Below are 6000 nucleotides of genomic sequence, written 5' to 3'. Positions count from 1 at the left end.
GCTTTAGCTATGCAAGGTCTCTTGCATCTCCATATGAATTTCTGCAACATTTTTTCCAGATCTGTGAAGAATGTCTTTGGTATCTTGATTGGTATTGCATTGAATCAATAAATTGCTTTTGGGAGAATGGACAGTTTGATGATGTTGATTTTTCCAATTCATGAGCATGGAAGATTTTTCCATTTTTTGGTATCCTCTAATATTTCTTTCTTTAAGATTTTGTAATTTTAATTGTAGAGATTTTTAACGTCCTTGATTAAGTTTATTCCAAGGTATTTGATTGTTTTTGTGGCTATTGTGAATGGGATTGATCTTAGCAGTTCTTTCTCAGCTGTGGCATTGCCTGTGTATGCAAAGGCTGTTGGTTTTTTTTAAATTTATTTAATGAATATAAATTTCCAAAGTACGACTTATGGATTACAATGGCTTCCCCACAATACTGTCCCTCCCACCCACAACCCTCCCCTTTCCCACTCCCTCTCCCCTTTCATTCACATCAAGATTCATTTTTGATTCTCTTAATATATAGAATATTAGCTTAGTATACATTAAGTAAAGATTTCAACAGTTTGCTCCCACACAGAAACATAAAGTGAAAAATAATAGATGATTTTTTTTAAATGATGATGAAATCAGATCAGACCTATTGTCATGTTTAATCCCAGTGAGAGTCAAGTTGGGAATTGATAATTTCTTTTTTTTTTCAGAAGATCAGATTAGTATACATTAAGTAAAGATTTCAACAGTTTGCACCCCCATAGAAACACAAAGTGAAATATACTGTTTGAGTACTCGTTATAGCATTAAATCTCAATGTACAGCACATTAAGGACAGAGATCCTACATGAGGAGTAAGTGCACAGTGACTCCTGTTGTTGACTTTACCAATTGACACTCCTGTCTATGGCATCAGTAATCTCCCTATGCTCCAGTCATGAGTTTCCAAGGCTATGGAAGCCCTCTGAGTTCTCCGATTCTTATCTTGTTTAGACAAGGTCATAGTCAAAGTGGAGGTTCTCTCTTCCCTTCAGAGAAAGGTACCTCCTTCTTTGAAGACCTGTTCTTTCCACTGGGATCTCTTTCCACTGGTTTTTGTGCATTGATTTTATATCCTGATACCTTGCCAAACTCTTCTATGAGTTCCAATAGTTTCTTAGTAGAGTTCTTTGGATCCCCTAAATAAAGAATCATATCGTCTGCAAGAGGGATAATTTGAGTTCTTCCTTCCCAATGTGTATCACTTTAATTTCTTTTTCTTGCCTGATGCCTCTGGCTAAGACTTCCAGAACTAAATTGAATAGCAGTGTTGGGAGTGGGCATCCTTGTCTGGTAGCAGATCATGGTGGAAATGCTTCCAACTTTTCCCCATTCAATAAGTTTTTCATAAATTCCTTTGATTGTATTGAGGAATATTCCTTCTATACCTAATTTGCTTAGAGTTTTCATCATGAGAGGGTGTTGAATTTTATCTAATGCTATCTCTGCATCTATTGAGATAATCATATGGTTTTTCTTCTGCAGTCTGTTAATGTGGTGTATACATTGATTGTTTTGCGCACATTAAACCATCCCTGCATACCAGGGATAACTCCCACCTGGTCTGGATGGATGATTTTTCTGACGTGTTGTTGTATTCTATTGGCGAGAATTATATTGAGGATTTTTGCGTCTATGTTCATCAGTCATATTGGTCTGTAATTTTCTTTCAATGCTGCATCTTTCTCTGGCTTAGGGATTAAGGTGATGCTGGCTTCATAGAAAGAATTTGGGAGGATTCCATCTTTTTTAATTGTTCTGAATAGTTTGAGAAGACTTGGAGTTAGTTCTTCTTTAAATGTCTGGTAGAATTCAGCAGTGAATCCATCTGGTCCTGGGCTTTTCTTCGTTGGGAGGGCCTTTAGTACTGTTTCAATTTCTGTCTCAGTTATGGGTCTGTTTTGGTTTTATATGTCTGGTTTTCTGCAGTTTTTCTAGATCCTTGAGATGAATTGAAAGGGCATTTATTTGGTGCCTTTCCAATTTCTTGATGTAGGCACCTATTGATATAAACTTTCCTCTTAACACTGCTTTTGCTGTATCCTATAAATTTTGGTATGTTGTGTTGTTACACTCATTTACTTCCAGAATGTTTTAATTTCTCTTTTGTTTTTTTTTGTTTTTTTTTATAGTTTTTTTTTTATTTTTTTTATTTTTTTGGAGTTGCTTCTTTCTTTTTTTTAACTTTTATTTAATGAATATAAATTTCTAAAGTACGACTTATGGATTACAATGGCTTCCCCACCATACTGTCCCTCCCACCCGCAACCCTCCCATTTCCCACTCCCTCTCCCCTTCCATTCACATCAAGAATCATTTTCGATTATCTTAATATACAGAAGATCAGCTTAGTATACATAAAGTAAGGATTTCAACAGTTTGCTCCCACACAGAAACATAAAGTGAAAAATAATAGATGATTTTTTAAATGATGATGAAATCAGATCAGACCTATTGTCATGTTTATTCCCAGTGAGAGTCAAGTTGGGAGTTGAGAATTTCTTTTTTTTTTTTTTACAGAAGATCAGTTTAGTATGCATTAAGTAAAGATTTCAACAGTTTGCACCCCCATAGAAACACAAAGTGAAATATATTGTTTGAGTACTCGTTATAGCATTAAATCTCAATGTACAGCACATTAAGGACAGAGATCCTACATGAGGAGTAAGTGCACAGTGACTCCTGTTGTTGACTTTACCAATTGACACTCCTGTCTATGGCATCAGTAATCTCCCTATGCTCCAGTCATGAGTTTCCAAGGCTATGGAAGCCCTCTGAGTTCTCCGACTCTTATCTTGTTTAGACAAGGTCATAGTCAAAGTGGAGGTTCTCTCTTCCCTTCAGAGAAAGGTAACTCCTTCTTTGATGACCTGTTCTTTCCACTGGGATCTCACTCACAGAGATCTTTTGCCAGAGTGTCTTGGCTTTCCATGCCTGAAATACTCTCATGGGCTTTTCAGCCAGATCCGAATGCCTTTAGGGCTGATTCTGAGGCCAGAGTGCTATTTAGGACATCTGCCATTCTATGAGTCTGCTGAGTATCTCACTTCCCATGTTGGATCACTCTCCCCTTAATTTCTCTTTTGATTTCTTCTATGACTCAGTGTTCATTCAGGAGCATTTTGTTCAATCTCCATGTGTTTGCATATGCTCTAGGGATTCCTGAGTTGCTAATTTGCAACTTCATTCCCCTATTGTCTGAGAAGCTGTATTGTAAGATTCTAATTCTTTTGAACTTTCTGAGACTTGCTTTATGGCCTAGTATGTGGTCAATCTTAGAGTAGGTTCCATGTACTGCTGAGAAGAATGTGAAGTCTTTAGATGTAGGATTGAAAGTTCTGTAGATATCTGTTAGATCCATTTGGACTATAGTGTCATTTTTTTAACTTTTATTTAATGAATATAAATTTCCAAAGTACAGCTTATGGATTACAATGGCTTCCCCCCCATAATGTCCCTCCCACCTGCAACCCTCCCCTTTCCCACTCCCTCTCCCCTTCCATTCACATCAAGATTCATTTTCAATTCTCTTTATATACAGAAGATCAGTTTAGCATATATTAAGTAAAGATTTCAACAGTTTGCTCCCACACAGAAACATAAATTGAAAAATATTGTTTGAGTACTCGTTATAGCATTAAATCTCAATGTACAGCACACTAAGGACAAAGATCCTACATGAGGAGTAAGTGCACAGTGACTCCTGTTGTTGACTTAACAAATTGACACTCTTGTTTATGGCATCAGTAATCACCCTAGGCTCTTGTCATGAGCTGCCAAGGCTATGGAAGCCCCCTGAGTTCACTGACTCTGATAATATTTAGACAAGGTCATAGTCAAAGTGGAAGTTCTCTCCTCCCTTCAGAGAAAGGTACCTACTTCTTTGATGACCTGTTCTTTCCACTGGGATCTCACTCACAGAGATCTTTCATTTAGGTTTTTTTTTTTTTCCCCAGAGTGTCTTGGCTTTCAATGCCTGAAATACTCTCATGGGCTCTTCAGCCAGATCCGAATGTCTTAAGAGCTGATTCTGAGGCCAGAGTGCTGTTTAGGACATCTGCCATTCTATGGGTCTGCTGTGTATCTCACTTCCCATGTTGGATCATTCGCTCCCTTTTTTATTCTATCAGCTAGTATTTGCAGACACTATTCTTGTTTATGTGATCCCTTTGGTTCTTAGTCCTATCATTATGATCAATTGTGAACATTTAAATCTACTGTGTTCTTGTTGATCTGTCTGGTTGATCTGAGAGTGGAGTATTGAAATCCCCCAGTACTATTGTATTGGAGTCTAAGTCTCCCTTTAAGTCCCTTAGCAAATCTTTTAAATAAACCAGTGCCCTGTAATTAGGTGCATATACATTGATAATTGTTATATCTTCCTGTTGAATTGATCCCTTAATCATTATATAGTGCCCCTCTTTGTCTCTCCTAACAGTTTTTGTATTAAAGTTTATTTTGTCTGATATTAATATGGCTACACCTGCTTTTTTTTGGTTTCTGTTGGCATGGTATATCTTTTTCCAGCCTTTCACTTTCAGTCTATGTGCATCTTTGTTGGAAAGATGTGTTTCTTGTAAGCAGCAAATAGATGGGTTTTGTTCCTTAAGCCAATCAGCCAATCGGTGTCTTTTAACTGGACAGTTCAGGCCATTAATGTTGAGTGTGACTATGCAGGTTTGAATTGATATATCTGATATATTAATCTTTTATTTCAATGCCTCTAAGTATAGCTCAAAAATTATATATATATATACATAAATTATAACTTTTTCAAAGTATTTTATGCTGACATTTGACATCAGTTATAAGGAAATATGTCCTTGCAATCTGTTGTGGTTTGCATGTGGTTTCTCCCCTAGGAATTCATATGCAAGAGACCTGGTCACCAGTGTGGTGATATTTAAACCAAGGGGGCCTAATAGAAGTAACTAGGTCATGGTGCAGAATACCTTTGGAAGTGGTTACTGCTGTCTTGTGGACTGTTTCCCGAAGACTGAGCTATTACAGAAGAGTGAATCTGGTCCTGCTACCCTCACCCCTGTTCGTGCTTCAGATCTCTCCTGTAAACTCTTTCACACAGACTCCCACCATTGTGATGCCCGAGGCCATGAGGCCATCATCAATGTTGATCAGAAGATGCTTCCCTGCCTGGGGACCTCCAGAACTATGAGTTAACAAGTCTCTTTTCCTTACAAATTACCCAATTTGGATTATTGGTGGTACTAGCAGAATGCAGACAAATACATGTTCTTACTTAAAATTTAAATGAATGAAAGAACCTGAGCTTCCCTCCACGTATCTTTATCAAAATACCCATCTAAATAAGGAAAAAAAAACAAAAAAAATGTGGTGATATTATCATTTATATGCTGTAATAAGTTGAATTCAACCATCCATATACATTTTTATATACATACATGTATATAAAACAGAAAACTGTAAGGTAAATGGTCAAAAATATAGGCAATTAATAGGTATCGAGTAAATTGTGGAGTGCTGAAGTCTCAACATAAAGCCATTATTCATAATTACTAGAAAATTATAGATTTGTGATAACTTTTTACATATACTTATCTCCTATATCTTTTGTACCAACCCTGTAAAGACAAAGTTTATTATAATTATCATTGTAGTGAATATCCCTGGTTTTCCAAGGAAAAGTGAAGCTGAATAATTTAAACAAATAACACAGCTAGTTAAGTTAGCTAACAATTTACCATATCCTTTCCTGGCAATAGTTCATATGTGAAGTCAAGGTATTAATTTAGAAAAATAAAAAGTAATCTATAAAGTCTGAATATTTTAAAGATACTTTGAGTTTTTTGGTAGTCTCTGACAAAACTGGAAAAAGATGACAGTGTCTAGGTTAGTTCATTTCACATGGGAACTGACTAGTAAATGTTCACTAAATTAACCAATCATTCAAATCAACAAACATTTACTGAACTAAACTCTGAGGAG

This window comes from Oryctolagus cuniculus, chromosome 2, assembly GCF_964237555.1.
Source record: "Oryctolagus cuniculus chromosome 2, mOryCun1.1, whole genome shotgun sequence".
Classification (NCBI taxonomy): Eukaryota; Metazoa; Chordata; class Mammalia; order Lagomorpha; family Leporidae; genus Oryctolagus; species Oryctolagus cuniculus.
This window is presented reverse-complemented; position numbering follows the sequence as displayed.